Source organism: Oncorhynchus masou, chromosome 12 (genome assembly GCF_036934945.1).
Source record: "Oncorhynchus masou masou isolate Uvic2021 chromosome 12, UVic_Omas_1.1, whole genome shotgun sequence".
NCBI classification, from domain to species: Eukaryota; Metazoa; Chordata; class Actinopteri; order Salmoniformes; family Salmonidae; genus Oncorhynchus; species Oncorhynchus masou.
The window spans coordinates 35,238,763-35,258,418 of record NC_088223.1 but is presented as its reverse complement, the minus strand read 5'-3'; the positions used below and the strand labels follow the sequence as shown (position 1 = coordinate 35,258,418).

The 19,656-nt window shown below is 42.4% G+C and overlaps 1 protein-coding gene across 4 annotated transcripts in view; it reads right to left on the bottom strand.

Annotated features, from left to right (window-relative positions):
* The window catches only part of LOC135549929 (semaphorin-6D-like), a 136,300-nt gene extending 118,259 nt beyond the window's left edge, over window positions 1-18,041 (bottom strand). For 2 of the 4 annotated variants that reach the window (XM_064980326.1, XM_064980329.1), the window contains exons 1-2: window positions 17,830-18,041; window positions 11,368-11,437 (exon numbers count right to left, since the gene is read on the bottom strand). The gene's annotated coding sequence lies outside the window, so the exon portion shown is untranslated. The remainder of the gene's footprint in view (window positions 1-11,367; window positions 11,438-17,829) is intronic. The other 2 variants (XM_064980327.1, XM_064980328.1) reach the window with 1 other exon arrangement.
* Window positions 18,042-19,656: the final 1,615 nt, after the last annotated feature.

The following is a 19,656-nucleotide window of genomic DNA, read 5'->3' as shown; positions in this document are numbered from 1 at the left end:
ATGCTGTGCATGGCGGGCAGGTAGCCTAGCAAGCCAGTTACTGAAAGGTTGCTGGAACAAATCCCAGAGCCGACCAGGTGAAAAATCTAACGATGTGCCCTTGAGCAAGGCACTTATATCCAGAGCAATTTACAAGAGCAATCATGGTTAAGAGAATCTTCTAAAATATAAATGTAAACATTTGGTTTGGTTTCCTAATTTAGTAGCTAGTTAGCTATCTAGCTAAGTGGCTAGCTTCTTCAAAAATCATGCATTCACTTGGTAACAGAAGGGAATCCCCTCCAGGATCAAGAGCCTGGCTAGCTAATAATTGTTTTGACATGCAGCAAACTGGGAATAGCATTGTTGAGCTACTTGTATAGTTTAGGTCAGAAACTGTACCAAAATGTTTGCAATGCACTTTAGAATATTGTCCATTCTGGGTCATATAAGGCCAAAACAGACTCATTTCAGTCTACTTCAGAGTCAGACAAACATGAGCCCAGACCCACTCCACATGCTCTTAAGCGATCAGCCTCAATAGATGTTCAGAGTAATAGAAAAACACAGCGGGTAACATCATATAGCGGTTTAAGGCAGTCCATCTCTGCTTACCCCGCACTGTTCCATTTCTGATACGTCTTTCCAAGAAACTAGTTAAAATAATTGAATGGTGAGGGATTGGCAGAATACCATTCCCACTAATGGTGTGTTTCGTATGATAATAGCTGCACGAGCACTACGAGAATCTGATTAGTTACTCCCACTACTCTGACATTATCATGCTAACCTAGGCCTTAAAGAAACTGGGCCTGCTGAACATTGATTTTCATACTGGCAGGGAAATGAAAGCTCTGCTAACCCAATATCTATCCCAGTGACTCGGAACAGCCGAGTATATGGAAAGAGGAAGACATTAGTGCTAACTGTTAATTAAGAACATTACTCTCCGTGAATGGAAGGATGGAGACATGATTTGGACCACCGTTTTCACTACAGCCAGTCAAAATGATTGGTTCCAGTGACACAACCTCTTTCTTAGTGGAGTGGATTTAGGCCTACTGTGACAACAATTTCTTTTTTCGAAGTGTATTGCAATTCAATATGCTAATTACACTGAGCAAAAATATAAATGTAACATAGTAAAATCTTTGAAATTGTTGTAAGTTTACAGTTCATATAAGAAAATCAGTCAATTGAAATACATTTATTAGGCCCTAATCTATGGATTTCACAAAATGGGAATACAGATATGCATCTGTTGGTAATAGCTACCTTAAAAAACGTAGGGGTGTGGATCAGAAAACCAGTCAGCATCTGGTGTGACCACCATTTGCCTCATGCAGTGAGTGACATCTCCTTCGCATAGAGTTAAACAAGCTGTTGACCGTGGCCTGTGGAATGTTATCCCACTCTTTAATGGCTGTGCGAAGTTGCTGGATATTGGCAGGAACTGGAACATACTGTCTGTCGTACAGTACACGTCAATTCAGCGCATCCTAAACATGCTCAATGGGTGGCATGTCTGGTGAGAATGCAGGCCATAGAAGAACTGGGAAATTTTCAGCTTCCAGGAAATGTGTACTGATCCTTGCAACATGGGACCGTCATTATCATACTGAAACATGAGGTGGTGGATGGATTATCTTGGTAAAGGAGAAATTATCACTAACAGGGATGTAAACAAATTTGTACACACGTTTTGTGAGAAATAAGCTTTTTCTGTGTATGGAACATTTGTGATGTTTCATGATCTCAAATAAAAGATAGGATCAACACTTCACATGTTGAATTTATATTTTTATATTTTCCATCAAGGGACTGTTTTTTGCACTTAATTTTTAAATGCTGAATTGCAGTCAGGTCAAACAAATGAAACGTGACAATGGCTGATGGGGCTTCCGACACGCTGTAACTCCCATACCTACCTTGACACTTCAAAGGACAGTCACCTAACGAGTAAAGTCGTTACTTTTATCTCTTATTCTTATCTGTATTTTTTCAACTGCATCGTTGATTAGGGGCTCATGAGTAAACATTTCACTGTAAGGTCTACTACACCTGTTGTATTCGGCGCATGTGACTAATAAAATTAGATTTGATTTAAAGTTTGATCGCCTGTTGCATGTCCCTATTCCCAAGTGTAGTTTGTTTTTATGGCCTTTTACTGCCCCTTGTGATGTGGGTGTGAGGTATATCTCCTTGCTCAAATGATTTCCTGGATGCACCTAAATATAATTTTAAAAAATTAGACAAGCCATTTGTCTTTAAAATGGATAACTGCCCCTTGTGATGTGGGTGTGAGGTATATCTGCCAAATGACTTAAATGTAAAAATGTAATTTTATTAAAGGTACCACATGCAAAGACCTTTGGTCAGAGGGCAACATTTTAGCAAAAGGTGAGAGTTTAGTCTGGATGCACTGTTTTAGGAAAGACAAAAACAAAGTGAATCACTCACACACACACTGAAAACTGCTCATTATAGCTCCATCCAGATCAAATACACTATTGGTCTTTGAGACCTACAAGCTGCTTCAGGTGAAAGAGTGGCAATGATGTTTACAATCCTTATAATCCAGAGTTAGCAACATCGCCAGTTATCTTCCTCCATCAGCGCTCTCCTCATTAGGAGGTGAGGTTTGGGTACAGGCAGTGCTTCAAACTCATTGCAACCTCTGCACCCCTTGACCCTCTGTCCCATTCACACACTTCCAGGTTTAAACATAACCCCTTTTCCAAACCGAAGCCCGAACACCAGTCAAACCCCTCTCCCCGCATAAAACCAAGTCCCCGCCACCAAGTCCTAAGACACAAACCAGATGTTTGGTTCTGGTCCAGCATGAGTTAGACAGAAAGGGTGGAGGAAGAGCGAGAGCGAAGAGAGAGAGCGAGAAGAGGACATGGAACACTCCATCTTTGTCACCTGCTTCCTGTCCTCCTTCCAGTCGCCAGGCTGTCAACTGCCGTTCCATCTCTTACTGGTGACGCCATTGTTTGCCAAAGCCAGATAGACTGAATGTGGATCATTGAATTAAACATCTAGGCTACGTCCTGGTGTAAACTATTTGTACACAAGAGGTAATTGAGGACCTTTAAGAATAATGGGAGTCATGTGCAACACATGCTGGTAGGGATTGAGGAGATAGGGGAGCAATGAATGAATATGAAACCCATTGAACAGCTCTGAAGTGCAGAAATCCAATCTCTGGCTCCTTCCATTTTATGCCTCATTTCATCTCTCAACCTGATTACAGAATATATTTTTTTAATGGCATCAGCTGGCAATTTAACCACACCAAATCATCTGTTGTGTGTATTCTGACAAAGTCAAATTTCTCTGTTGTCTAACCGCGCTACTGTAATTATTGTTCCATTAATTGCCATAGAGAGGCCTTGGAACACTTACAGAGACCATCTTTTCCACTAAGCTCCATGTGTTGCAAAAAGGCGTTGTTTCTGCAACGTTTTAAGTGCTTGGAAGAGACAGCTTCCAGCTGTACATTTTGGAGAGGTCTTTATTCTCCTTTTTTGGACTTTTCTCAATCCTCATCAGACTGGGACAAAGTTAAAGATCTTGAGCGTCCGTGGCCTCTCAATCTTTCCTCAGCACGGTTTCTCTCTCTCTCTCCCCCCCCCCTCCCCTCTTTCGGAACACTAAGGAATTCCGCAGAATCTTTCTTAAAATAAAAATCCCCCCTCCCTTCACCCCACTTTGCTTGCTTCTACTTTCACATTCCTGGAACGCTTGTGCTAAGGAGTTAAGAATGTTGTGTTTGTTAGCACCTGCACTTCAACTTCAAGCAAGCAAGTGAGCAAACAAGCAATGAGGCAACAAAAAAAACAGTAGGCGCAAGACAGAGGAAAAAAAAGGGCACAGAAGAAGAAAGAAGTTGATAAAAACTGGCAAGCCTGCATCTGCAAAACTCCCCCTACAGAATAGGCCTTCCTCCATGCAATGACCTGTGTTATCTCCGCGCCTCACCAATAAAGCTCATAAAACAGTCTCTGTGCTGCATATCAGCAGACACCATCAACCGTAAAACTGATTTAGCTACCCCCGATCTCCCTTTGAAGCAGGCCAGTCGCAAAAATGACTCTTCAGCCATTTTATTTGCCAACAGCTAATCAATGAAGCAGCAAAGAGATACACTATCATTAAGTGAATAAAAGTAGAGATCATTTGGCACAAGCACCCCGAAGCCCCTTTGAACCTTATTTATAATTTAAACCTGTCCCTGGCTTTAAAAGTCAGACGGTTTTTAAAAGGAGCAAAGCAAATAAGCTGGTATTTAAAATATAAATAAAAAATACATATTTAACCTTTATTTAACTAGGCAAGTCAGTTAATGAACAAATTATTTTTTACAATGATGGCCTACCTGGTATGGAGGGCATGTGTTGACAACTAACCCTTTGACACATACGATCACATATTTGTGGTCATTGTTGAGTAGTCCCTGCAGCGTACCATGATTCGAAAAGTAGAAACAGAACGTGCAGTGCATTCAGAAAGTATTCAGACCCTTTGACTTTTTCCACATTTTGTTATGTTACTTCCTTCTTCTAAAATGGATTAAATATCATCAATCTACACACAATACCCCACAATGACAACGCGAAAACAGGTTTTTAGAAATACCTTATTTACATAAGTATTCAGACCCTTTGCTATGAGACTCGAAATTGAGCTTGGGTGAATCCTGTTTCCATCGATCATCCTTGAGATGTTTCTACAACTTGATTGGAGTAAATTGATTGGACATGATTTGGAAAGGCACATGCATGTCTATATAAGGGCCCACAGTTGACAGTGCATGTCGGAGCAAAAACCAAGCCATGAGATTGAAGGAATTGTCTGTAGAACTCTGAGACAGGATTGTGTCAAGGCACAGATATGGGGAAGGCTACCAAAAAATGTCTGCAGCATTGAAGGTCCCCAAGAACACAGTGGCCTCCATCATTCTTAAATGGAAGAAGTTTGGAAGCACCAAGATTCTTCCTAGAACTGTCCGCCCGGCCAAACTGAGCAATCGGGGGAGAAGGGCTCGGTCAGGGAAGTGACCAAGGACCTGATCGAAGCTCTGAAAGAGCTCTAGAGTTCCTCTGTGGAGATGGGAGAACCTTCCAGAAGGACAACCATCTCTGCAGCACTTCGCCAATCAGGCCTTTATGGTAGAGTGGCCAGGCGGAAGCCACTCCTCTGTAAAAAAAAAGGCATATAACAGCCCGCTTGGAGTTTGCCAAAAGGCACCTAAAGACTCTCAGACCAGGAGAAACAAGATTCTTGGTCTGATGAAACCAAGACTGAACTCTTTGGCCTGAATGCCAAGCGTCACGTCTGGAGGAAACCTGGCACCATCCATCCCTATGGTGAAGCATGGTGGTGGCAGACTGAGACACTAGTTGAGCCAAAGATGAACGGAGCAAAGTACAGACAGATCCTTGATGAAAACTTGCTCCAGAGCGCACAGGACCTCAGACTGGGGGAAGGTTCACCTTCCAACAGGACAACGACAATTAGCACACAGCAAAGACAACACAGGAGTGACTTTGGGAGTAGTCTCTGAATGCCCAGCCAGGGCCCGGACTTGATGGGCAGCGACGCTCCCCTTCCAACCTGACAGAGCTTGAGGGGATCTGCAGAGAAGAATGGGAGAAACTCAAATACAGGTATGCCAAACTTGCAACGTCATACCCAAGAAGACTTGAGGCTGTAAATGCTGCATATTTCTAAAAACCTGTTTTTGCTTTGTCATTATGGGGTATTTTGTGTAGATTGATGAGGGGGGGAACTATTTAATCCATTTTACAATAAGGCTGGAACATAACAAAATGTGGAAAAAGTCAAGGGTTCTGAATACTTCCCGGATGCAGTGTATGATGCAACAAACAGCATTGTTGTCTGAAAATCATCTAAACAATGTTTTGTTCTGATGGGAAATAAATGTCTTCACAATTTTATTCCACACTCTCACCTTTTATTGTAAAAGATAAAAGGTGAACGTCATCATCTAAGCATCACACGGAACTTCCACAACCAAACTCATTTCATAAACCAGTCTAAATAACAGGCTGCGCCGAGAGAGGGGGAAAAAATAGGCAACCTAACAGCTAGACTTGTTTACAATGTACCACAGCTCTTATGAGCCCAAGGGATAAATGTAATATTGTTTAGAAAATAAGTGTGTCAGCTAAGCTAACAGCAGCTAAATGCTTTATGATGGCAGCCATGTTTGTTTATGTTTTTATTTTTATTTCACCTTTATTTAACCAGTTAGGCTAGTTGAGAACAAGTTCTCATTTGCAACTGCGACCTGGCCAAGATAAAGCGTAGCAATTCGACACATACAACAACACAGAGTTACACATGGAATAAACAAAACATACAGTCAATAATACAGTAGAACAAAAGAAAACAAAAAGTCTATATACAGTGAGTGCAAATGAGGTAAGTTAAGGAATTAAATAGGCCATGGTGGCGAAGTAATTACAATATAGCAATTAAACACTGAAATGGTAGATCGGCAGAAGATGAATGTGCAGATAGAGATACTGGGGTGCAAAGGAGCAAAATAAATAAATACCAGTATGGGGATGAGGTAGGTAGATAGATGGGCTGTTTACAGATGGGCTATGTACAGGTGCAGCGATCTGTAAGCTGCTCTGACAGCTGGTGCTTAAAGCTAGTGAGGGAGATGTGAGTCTCCAGCTTCAGAGATTTTTGCAATTCGTTCCAGTCATGGGCAGCAGAGAACTGGTAGAAAAGACGACCAAAGGAAAAATTGGCTTTGGGGGTGACCAGTGAGATATACCTGCTGGAGCGCGTGCTACGGGTGGGTGCTGCTATGGTGACCAGTGAGCTGAGATAAGGCGGGGCTTTACCTAGCAGAGACTTGTAGATAAACTGTAGCCAGTGGGTTTGGCGACAAGTATGAAGCGAGGGCCAGCCAACGAGAGCGTACAGGTCGCAATGGTAGATAGTGTATGGGGCTTTGGTGACAAAACGGATGACACTGTGATAGACTGCATCCAGTTTGTTGAGTAGAGTGTTTGAGGCTATTTTATTTATGACATCACTGAAGTCGAGGATCGGTAGGATGGTCAGTTTTACGAGGGTATGTTTGGCAGCATGAGTGAAGGATGCTTTGTTGCGATATAGGACGCCGATTCTAGATTTAATTTTGGATTGGAGATGCTTCATGTGAGTCTGGAAGGAGAGTTTACAGTCTAACCAGACACCTAGGTATTTGTAGTTGTCCACATATTCGAAGTCAGAGCCGTCCAGAGTGGTGATGCTGGACGGGCGAGCAGGTGCAGGGAGTGATCGATTGAATAGCATGCATTTAGTTTTACTTGCATTTAAGAGCAGTTGGAGGCCACGGAAGGAGAGTTGTTTGACAAGCAAAAACTCCCTAATCCCAGAATGCCATTCACTATAAGATGCAAGTAAACAAAGTCAAAGTTGGTTGCACCTATTGCCCAGAAAATAGTTCGTTTGGCCACTTTTCAGCATATTACAAATCTTCAATGTACTTGTTACAGTGTATACCAGAACCAGAGCACATGACTTGACAAGTCGTTTACAGTTTGACAAATCACAAAGCAAATAAAATGTTATCACCTCACAGATCATCACCCCAAATACAAGCCTATTGCCTAGCCTAACCGTAGAGAGAAAGCTAAACAGCGTTGCCAGATTTGGGTGAAACCATTTTAAGGGGGTTTGTTGAGGATTTCAAGTCCATAGGGGATAGAAATGGGGGAAGTTATTGTGGGGGTATAGGACGCAGTAAATATTAATATGACGGGGGATTTATCCATAAATAGGTGGCAAACACAGGAAAGTTTATAAGTTAAAGAAAAATAAAACACCTGGAAAGGGGTGTCTAAACTGGAAACCCTGAGTAATGATAGATTGTAACTAAGTCAGTCGGGTGAACCATCCACTTTACCTAATTTTGTTATGCACCTCATTTTGTTATATCTTTGGTCTGACAGACGACAACCAGAGTGCATTGTATGATGTCAACAAACATGGTGCCACGAATAGCTGGCATTTTGCTTAGCATTGGCTCATCATAAATCAGTACAACCTTCCAAAAAGAATTTTATACACATCATATGTGTCCATTACAATCTATGCAAGAATCAGAATGCATGATTTGTCACCAGTACTTGAAAACATGTGAATGAAACAGTAAATACATGATGCTCCATACATACTTACGGTGTGCTACAGTAGAAACAACACGATATACAGAAACTATAATGATAACATAATAAGGTACTTACTTTGATAGGAACACACACATGTCCAAAGTAATTATTAGCAAGGAAAACAACAAGAAGGCAATGCCGGACACCAGCCGGAAAATGTGCCAGGGGGAAAATGTTTGTGCAAGTTATGTTCTGACTGTAGATGCGCAAATGCCTGCGTACTTGTTCTCGGGAAACACTGGGGAAGTGCTTGGGCTCTCGTCAAAGACAGCTCAGTAAATCCTCAAACATAAATTGTCCGCAATAGTTAAATAGGCTACTTCTGTGTGAATTAACGAGGAGGCAGAACACACCTCAAACTGTTGTTCGAAAATAAAACTTGTTAGAAAATCATTTGAAACTGACAAGTTGTATCATAGCCTATAGATCCTTTTACAGGCAGCGTGCCTTGGTTTTGGAACAGTGAATGCATTCTGACATTTAAGCACATTAAAAAAACTCACACTGGGGCGACCGTTAGAGATGTTTGAAACTCACACGTGAAAAGGTTAATTAAGTCATTTGGGGAGAGTGTGCTGGGTTCGTGGATCGCGACATTAGGTCAAAGCTAGCTAGTGAGTGACAAACTGTGAAAGAAGTCTTCCGATAGATTTGCAGAAATGTTTTCATCGCATGCAGCAGGGAGAATCATGGGGAGTCTACACAGGCATGCGGAGATTACCGCTGAGCTACAACACTAGGCGTCAACCGAAATCCCCCGACCATGACGACTGAGCAGCATTTCACAGATCCTTAATTTCTACAGGAGGCAATTGCATCATGGTATTTATATACTCTGACATGACTTCACACTGGGCAGAGACCAGTTGCTGCCGAATTGGACAAACTATCATCTCTTACCAAATACAGGCCTATAGCAATGCTAAAAGCAAAACACTATAAAGATCTGGCTTTCTGTTCCTCCCACGTAATGCAATAAAAATAGTGTTATGGATCTGTGTGAACAGAACCAATAATAGGGCAATAGAATAGAGTGGAAGAGATTAGGACATTGTGGGAGAAATTTGGAGATAGATTGAAAAGCTGGTGGGACAAGAGAAGAAGGGGAGATAAAAGTTTATGATGTGAGAAGAGGTAGGGCTGTCAGTCAATAAATAATATAATAATACTCATAGGAAAGGTTTTCATCTTCAGCTCACAATCTGTGGATAATACATGATTAGAAAGGTTCAAACTTTTTGTCAAACATCACAGCACAATTGAAAGATTTATGGCACATACAGTGCCTTGCGAAAGTATTCGGCCCCCTTGAACTTTGTGACCTTTTGCCACATTTCAGGCATCAAACATAAAGATATAAAACTGTATTTTTTGTGAAGAATCAACAACAAATGGGACACAATCATGAAGTGGAATGACATTTATTGGATATTTCAAACTTTTTAACAAATCAAAAACTCAAAAACTCTCTCCAGAAGTTCAGTGAGGATCTCTGAATGATCCAATGTTGACCTGAATGACTAATGATGATAAATACAATCCACCTGTGTGTAATCAAGTCTCCGTATAAATGCACCTGCACTGTGATAGTCTCAGAGGTCCGTTAAAAGCGCAGAGAGCATCATGAAGAACAAGGAACACACCAGGCAGGTCCGAGATACTGTTGTGAAGAAGTTTAAAGCCGGATTTGGATACAAAAAGATTTCCCAAGCTTTAAACATCCCAAGGAGCACTGTGCAAGCGATAATATTGAAATGGAAGGAGTATCAGACCACTGCAAATCTACCAAGACCTGGACGTCCCTCTAAACTTTCAGCTCATACAAGGAGAAGACTGATCAGAGATGCAGCCAAGAGGCCCATGATCACTCTGGATGAACTGCAGAGATCTACAGCTGAGGTGGGAGACTCTGTCCATAGGACAACAATTAGTCGTATATTGCACAAATCTGTCCTTTATGGAAGTGGCAAGAAGAAAGCCATTTCTTAAAGATATCCATAAAAAGTGTCATTTAAAGTTTGCCACAAGCCACCTGGGAGACACACCAAACATGTGGAAGAAGGTGCTCTGGTCAGATGAAACCAAAATTGAACTTTTTGGCAACAATGCAAAACGTTATGTTTGGCGTAAAAGCAACACAGCTCATCACAATGAACACACCATCCCCACTGTCAAACATGGTGGTGGCAGCATCATGGTTTGGGCCTGCTTTTCTTCAGCAGGGACAGGGAAGATGGTTAAAATTGATGGGAAGATGGATGGAGCCAAATACAGGACCATTCTGGAAGAAAACCTGATGGAGTCTGCAAAAGACCTGAGACTGGGACGGAGATTTGTCTTCCAACAAGACAATGAACCAAAACATAAAGCAAAATCTACAATGGAATGGTTCAAAAATAAACATATCCAGGTGTTAGAATGGCCAAGTCAAAGTCCAGACCTGAATCCAATAGAGAATCTGTGTAAAGAACTGAAAACTGCTGTTCACAAATGCTCTCCATCCAACCTCACTGAGCTCGAGCTGTTTTGCAAGGAGGAATGGGAAAAAATTTCAGTCTCTCGATGTGCAAAACTGATAGAGACAGACCCCAAGCGACTTACAGCTGTAATCACAGCAAAAGGTGGCGCTATAAAGTATTAACTTAAGGGGGCTGAATAATTTTGCACGCCCAATTTTTCAGTTTTTGATTTGTTAAATTTTTTTGAAATATCCAATAAATGTTGTTCCACTTCATGATTGTGTCCCACTTGTTGTTGATTCTTCACAAAAAAATACAGTTTTATATCTTTATGTTTGAAGCCTGAAATGTGGCAAAAGGTCGCAAAGTTCAAGGGGGCCGAATACTTTCGCAAGGCACTGTATGTAAATTAGATCTGTAATTCATCTAAAATAAATTGACTAAAAACATGTTTTCACTTTGTCATTATGGGGTATTGTGTGAAAAAATATATTTAATCAATTTTGAATTCAAGCTGTAACACAACAAAATGTGGAATAAGTCAAGACGTATGAATACTTTCTGAAGGCACTGTTACTGTATCGATTTACCCCCATCTTTAGAGGAGAGAGGGAAAGGAGACAAAGAGAGGAGAAAACATGAAGTAAGATAAGAACGAGGAGCAGATACTAGAGGCACTTGAAGGGGAAGGCTATTTCAGCACTCATTACCTCTGGGGGCATTAGGAGCGATGGACCTTTGAGGACCTCTCCACCGGCGACACAATTCAGGAGCCAAAGTCTGGAAAAGAGACAGCCAGGAAATAAAAATAACACCCTCGACAAAACAGACCATTTCTCAGGGTGCTTCTGCGTCTGCAGGCCATCAGTGAGCGGGACACAATCTTTGAATGAAATGGAAAAAAGCTACAATGGCGGGGTCATTTTTAGCCATCATGGGCTGGTGAGCAGAACCCAACTCGGCTGGTGAATGGAGAGGCTACTAATGACAAACAGAGGAAGTGGGACTTTTACAGAACCTCTGGAGTTACAGAGTGGAGCAACATACTAGACGTAACAGATTGATACAGATACTAGGCCAAAAAGACCCATGCGCACAAAGCAACTGTACATCAGGCGGAATGACAATCACACAGGCCTGTGCTCACTTCTTAGTGACCACACTATAATAGCTGTGGCTGCTTCGCGTGATGCATTGTTGTCTCCTTCACCTTCTTGCCCTTTGTGCAGTTGTCTGTGCCCAAAAATGTTTGTACTATGTTATGTGCTGCTACCATGTTGTGCTGTTACCAAGTTGTTGTCATGTTGTGTTGCTGCCATGCTATGTTGTCGTCTTAGGGCTCTCTTTATGTAGTGTTGTGTTGTCTCTCTTGTCATGATGTGTGTTTAGTCCTATATTTTTAATCCCAACCCCCATCCCAGCAGGAGGCCATTTGCCTTCTGGCAGGTCGTCATTGTAAATAAGAATTTGTTCTTAACTGACTTGCCTAGTTAAATATCATTAAAAATATATATATTATATACACTGCTCAAAAAAATAAAGGGAACACTTAAACACCACAATGTAACTCCAAGTCATCACACTTCTGTGAAATTAAACTGTCCACTTAGGAAGCAACATTGATTGACAATAAATTTCACATGCTGTTGTGCAAATGGAATAGACAACAGGTGGAAATTATAGGCAATTAGCAAGACACCCCCAAAAAAGGAGTAGTTCTGCAGGTGGTGACCACAGACAACTTCTCAGTTCCTATGCTTCCTGGCTGATGTTTTGGTCACTTTTGAATGCTGGCGGTGCTTTCACTCTAGTGGTAGCATGAGACGGAGTCTACAACCCACACAAGTGGCTCAGGTAGTGCAGCTCATCCAGGATGGCACATCAATGCGAGCTGTGGCAAGAAGGTTTGCTGTGTCTGTCAGCGTAGTGTCCAGAGCATGGAGGCGCTACCAGGAGACAGGCCAGTACATCAGGAAACGTGGAGGAGGCCGTAGGAGGGCAACAACCCAGCAGCAGGACCGCTACCTCTGCCTTTATACAAGGAGGAGCAGGAGGAGCACTGCCAGAGCCCTGCAAAATGACCTCCAGCAGGCCACAAATGTGCATGTGTCTGCTCCAACGGTCAGAAACAGACTCCATGAGGGTGATATGAGGGCCCGACGTCCACAGGTGGGGGTTGTGCCTCCAGCATGACCGGTTTGGCGGTGGGTCAGTCATGGTGTGGGGTGGAATTTCTTTGGGGGGCCACACAGCCCCCCATGTGCTCGCCAGAGGTAGCCTAACTGCCATTAGGTACCGAGATGAGATCCTCAGACCCATTGTGAGACCATATGCTGGTGCGGTTGGCCCTGGGTTCCTCCTAATGCAAGACAATGCTAGACCTCATGTGGCTGGAGTGTGTCAGCAGTTCCTGCAAGAGGAAGGGATTTATGCTATGTACTGGCCCGCCCGTTCCCCAGACCTGAATCCAATTGAGCACATCTGGGACATCATGTCTTGCTACAGCCACCAACACCACGTTGCACCACAGACTGTCCAGGAGTTGGCGAATGCTTTAGTCCAGGTCTGGGAGGAGATCCCTCAGGAGACCATCCGCCACCTCATCAGGAGCATGCCCAGGCGTTGTAGGGAGGTCATACAGGCATGTGGAGGCCACACACACTACTGAGCCTCATTTTGACTTGTTTTAAGGACATTACATCAAAGTTGGATCAGCCTGTAGTGTGGTTTTCCACTTTAATTTTGAGTGTGACTCCAAATCCAGACCTCCATGGGTTGATAAATTTGATTTCCATTGATAACTTTTGTGTGATTTTGTTGTCAGCACATTCAACTATGTAAAGAAAAAAGTATTTAATAAGAATATTTAATTCATTCAGATCTAGGATGTGTTATTTTAGTGTTCCCTTTATTTTTTTGAGCAGTGTATATATATATATATATATATATACATACACACACACACACACTAGCTACTCATCCAAGCTACACACGCCATAAATCGAATACAACACAAGCATTGTTATATCTTTCACCCTCACACACAAATACATAGACTCACAGAACACATACACACAATCTCACCAGAAGCTTCCCCAGCTTCCCACTCTTGAGAACATCCCACATCCTGCTCTTCTAATTCACTCATCTCAAATCGACAAGCGCCATGTCAACAACGCAACTGGCTAGATCCAGTTCCCCTGTCATGGTGCTACGGCTCTCCAGCCGTAACCTCACCACTCCCACTGTGTCACCCTCAGTCACAGCAGAGGGACGGGGAGACGGCACTGCACTCAGAGGGGTGGTTTCACATCCAAGCTGAGATAAGCCTGTTTAGGTTGTGTGCTGGATATTCAGGCAGGCAGATACAACTGTGCATGTTAATGCTTTTATAACCACGCAGACAAAACACTGTAGAGGTTCCATGCTGATTAGGCCTAGACTTTGTGTACGTGCAAACACATTCAATGCAGTACTGATGTTTTTCAACCTTTATCGGAGCCATGTTTAAACATTAGAGAAGACAGAATATGGCATGATCCGTGTGCTCAAATACAGCTACATACACAACACTGATTTCCAGCTACATGAAGTTATCTGTCAACAAAAGCCGACTAAATAGATGCAAACATTACACACAAGCAGAGGTATAATAGCTCGAGCCATCTGGAAACCTATTAATTGCCAGCGAGATAGAGATGTTGAAATTAATGAAGCCACACGCTAAAGAGACAACTCTCACTAAGGGGGAACGGGATCGACGTAACACCAACTACAGACAACTGTCACACTCTCTCTCTCTCTTTTTGTTTTTATTTTTTTGTGGTATCCAATTTGTAGTTACAGTCTTGTCCCATCGCTGCAACTCCTGTACGGACTTGGGAGAAGTGAAGGTCGAGAGCCATGCGTCCTCCGAAACATGGCCTTGCCAAGGCGCACTGCTTCTTGACACACTGCTCACTTAACCCGGAAGCCAGCCACAACAATGTGTCTGAGGAAACACCGTACAACTGTCAACCAAAGTCAGATAGAGTAGCAGGTGCCCGGCCCGCCACAAGGAGTCTCTAGAGCGCGATGGGACAAGGAAATCACAGCAGGCCAAACACTCCCCTAACCCGTGCGACGCTGGGCCAAATTGTGCGCCGCCTCATGGGTCTACCGGTAACGGCCTTAGACCATTGCGCCACAAGAGAGGCCTTGAATTCTCTTTTAAGTGAGGTAAAATCTTTGAGGCCCAGTTTCCTTTATAACAAAAAAAAAGAAGAGATGAGGTTCGATGATGCAACGACACCGAGTGTTTTGTCGTGGCGCCAGTTAACGACACCCTTGAGGTTGTGAACCCAAAACTCCTAATTACCAGTTAACCTATTAAGGTTGTCGCCAAAACCTAGAGTGCGTGCCAGAAAACTGGCTTCAGTTCAGTTAGATCAGCTGTTCACAACACTGATTCACTGATCTACAAATCAACTGCCTGAGCACCTGAGGTCTACCGTGATGGTGCTGAGGGTTAGGGTAAAGACCTGGTAAGGGAGAGATTTGTGGTAGGCCCACTGACATGCTGTGGCAGTGATGGAGGGATCTTAGTAGAGCAAGGCCACCGATTCACAGCATCAGTAACTTCATCAGTCATGCAGCAGGTGACACGCACACAGCGAATAGATATGCACACACATGCAAGCCAAAAATGAAACTGTGCTTTCATTTACACGCACACACACACACACACACACACACACACAGTGAATTACAGGAGGCCTAAACACCCCTGGATGAAAGAGGAATCTAAATGCAAAGTCCATCTTTGGGGAGAGGTCTCCAAATAATGCAATTTACTGCTACAGTGATAAATATTAAAATAAAAGCTTATTCTAAATTAACAAACACCCCCACATCTCTGACAGGGTTTTAAAAATACATTTCCCATGTGGCTGCACTTGTCTTCCTGGGACAGTCCCGTATTTCAGCCCCTATTCAGGTTTCTCAACTTGACTTTTTACAAAAACATATCAACTAATTCGGGCTACATGAATGTGTAGGTCTAATGAAAATTGCAGAATGTCACTTGACTTGTTGTTTTGTAACCAATGTCACTTTCTAGTCATCAAATGGGCGTGTGCCCAGTACACTGTTCAGATGCTGGAAGTATTTTGGAGTGGATGAACTTGTGCAGGTAGTGGTTTGTTTGACAATCAGATGAAAACATCATGATTGGTTGTGTTCATGCCACATGTTTACCATTTAATTACATGCCTTTCCTATTAGGTCCAAATAGGATGGTCCCATGAAACAAATAAAGTCCCCCCCTCCCCTGGATGTCACGGTATAATTCACACACAAACACACAGCACAGGCTGCTGGCTCCAACACAGCATCCTACTGAGGTGAGATATGATGGCTATGCTGAGGTGAGATATGATGGCTAAATTTAGGTGAGATATGATGGCTAAGCATGGGGTTGACACATGATTGCTCTCTCCTCCAGAGAATGGGGAGTGTGGTCCATTACAGTAGCCCGAGTGCATTGAAGCCTAGAAGATCTTATACAATTTTAACAGTGCATAAATGTTTCAGATAGCTCTGTCCAAAGATAACATTTCTCTTCTACTTCAGGTTGCCAACTGCAGAATTATGTGTAAGTGAGCATTCATTTAGTAGCCTGCTGTCTACTTAATTTACACTGAACTTTGTTGAGCTTGAAATAATTCTTTCTATGTTACAATTGCATAATATATTTATGTAGGCCTATGCCCAAATACAAAAGACAGATGATTTGAAGCATTGGCATAATAGCGTGAAGACAAAAGATGCTAAAAATATTTGCGGGAAAGACAATGCGCAAGTCAATTAACCACCTGAAGAGAGCAAGCAAATTCGATTATATTGCCCCTTATCTGCCAAAACAATTGTCCTACAATCTGTTACCGCGTGAAGGCATTGTTTGAATACATGCATAAAAACGTGCAAATTTGGACTGTGTTTTCGCAGGCAATTGCAGATGGCCAGACGTCACGGAGTACTAAATCGCTAAATCCGGTATTTTGATTGTGAACCAGTACGGTGAGGGAAACGGATTAGGACAAAAGGCGAGTCCCGCGGCAGAGATTTCAGGGGAAATAATAGGCGCATGGCAACCGGGGGTTCAGTAGAAAATCTTTCCTCTGGTTGTCTTGTGTAATAACATTATTGTTACCACCCGTCTGTGTGTTTAAACGGGATTTTTTTTAAATATCAAGATAGTTTTTTTTTAATGGTTGGCGTATGACTAGATTATATATATATATATATATATATAAACTATCGTTTTTTTAAAGATACAACTACAACATAATTTACATAACCTGCACAAAGCATTTCATAACTAATATGATAAACTTTGAAAGCCTCAAAATAAGGAATGGCTATTGATTCACTAAAACGAGAGGTAGGCTTTGAAAGCCTCAATATAAGGAATTATTATTGTCTACAATTCACTAAAATGATAGGTAGGCCTATATGTCACTTCAAGTTGACGACTTTATAGGCTAAAGCAACATTAGACAGCTGACGCTTTCGATATTGTGTCAATTCTATTTATCGTGCACTGACAACCCCTGTGAAGTTGCCCCCATCGATATTTATTGATGACTTGAGGTAGAATGATGCGACGGACCTTTATGGGCAACTGTGACCCCGCACCCTTTAAACTAGCTGGAGAAATAATTTGACATAAATTGTAATCAAACTACAATAGTGACCATCAATCTGGCAAGTTATCAAGTCCCCTAGAAAAATATATATACAACCTGAAAAATACTAACCTAATAAAATAGGCTACCATGTAGCATAACAATAAAGGATGCATGCTACAAATCGGTCACTAGAATAAATGCAATGTTTTTCTCATTCAAATGTTTAATTTGACACCTTGTGTGACAGCTCTTTAATTGAGATCTCAGACCTGTCAAACCAGAAAGTCGCAGTCATGTCGCCAAGTCGTGGGATGAAGGTTGTCGACATTTACTTCGTAAATTCAGTTCAGTGGGTTTGCAAAGACCGACAACCCAGAACATACAACATAATGGTCCGCATGAGGACCGACTTTTCAAACATTTGAACCAAACCAAATGTACAGAGGGAGCCGATGCAGATTGTCGGCAACATATACCGCACAGGGGCGACAACAAGGAATTTACCTTATCTCCAAAATAAATTCCGCGATATATTTCCGAGGGAAATAGTCCAAAATTCAGCAAGTGTATTGACGAAGAGGTAACAGCCTGAAAATAATCACTATTTCACTCCTAGAACGTCGTAATTCCCAAGACGCACGCTGTTGAGTTTGCATTGACTATACACTGAAACAGGCGGAGATCTACCCAGGCGCGCGACTGTCGTCTCGTCCAGGACACACCCTCCTCGTTTGCATGAAAGACCCTTACGGCCAATTAAGGGTCGCAGCACGGTAGACTACGCAGCTGGCACCTCCCACACCGTTCAAACCACGGTCCAGACTTCAAACCCCAGTCCAGACTGTAAACATAATATAGTTCTCAGAATGGTTTTCCCTTTCTTTTTAACACTGTTTCGAATTATCTCTCTCTCTCCGCGTGAGTGTGTGTGTGTGAAATCACCAAAAGGGTAAATAATTAACTCAAACATGAAGCATCTTATGATGATAAGCATGAACTATGATATACCATGTCATCTTATTATGATATGATAAGAATACGGATAGTTGCAAGCAAGTAGGAATAACCAGCAACAATATTAGACAGAAGAAAAATGCCTAATTGTGCATTGCATAGTGTTTGACATGGCTTTCTCGCTTCTCTTTTGATCAAATGCAAATCCAATCTACTTCGACCATAACACATTCTCTCCCTATGCCATGAATATATGTGAGGCCTTGCACAGTCTCACTTGGAGGGTTTTTATCGAACACTTAGGCACACACCTTGAGAACTGAGTCATTAAGTGGTATTATTCTACTTTTTAAACTATAGTCCCAAACCTTGTTTTTCCAGCAATCAAAGCATTTAGAGCCCACCGCTCAACTCCCAATTCAATCTCAGGGATCAATGTCCCAATGTCCCCGGCTGATTTTCCTGCCACCTCCATTTTCCATTTCCCAACAACCACTGGTGAAACAGCAAGAAATGACGTGCCCTTTAGCCCCATGCTGAACCCACTTTGTGTCATTCAAAGTCAGCCGATAATTTCAACAAAAGTTAATCATTCAAATGTCATTGTCTTTTCTCCAGCGTAATTACATGTAAAGACACGGTTTATCCAGAGTGAGACAAATACCTCTGTTTTTTTTTTTTTTTTTTTTTTTTTACCAGAGCCACACTTTGTAGGAAAAAAAAGATAGGCCTATTTATTATGAGAAATGTTGTATCCTGGGAAATATTGGTTTATTTGTCGAAGTCAAAGCTACTGTTAAATGATTATACCGTAGTCTTATGATGTTGATTTCCCCTCCCTCTCTCCATGGTGCTGTCTATTCATACAAAGGGAATGTTGTTATGTGGACCCCGATGCAGTGTTTATATTGCTTTGTTAACCCAAGCATGTAGGATCAGCGTCCATTTCATAATTGAGTTATCCAGACTGATGGACATGTTTGTGAATGTAAATTTAACACAAGTGCCAATAAGGTAGGAGAGCCATTTGCAGGCGCCGCTAATGGTATCAGTGACAGGAGAGAGATGACTGTGTTTTGTCAAAGCCACCAGACCATAAACTATCAGCAGCAGCCGGAGAGGGGGGGGGGGGAGAGTGAGAGAGAGAGAGAGAGAGAGAGAGAGAGAGGGGGGGGGAGGGAAGAGAAAGAGAGAGAGAGAGAGAGAGAGAGGGGGGGAGAGAGGGGGGGAGAGAAGAGAGAGGGGGGGAGAGTGAAAGAGAGAGAGAGAGAGAGAGGAGGAGAGGGGGGGGGGAGAGAGAGAAAGAGAGAGAGAGGGGGAGAGTGAAAGAGAGAGAGAGAGAGGGGGGGGGGAGAGAAAGAGAGAGGGGGGGAGAGA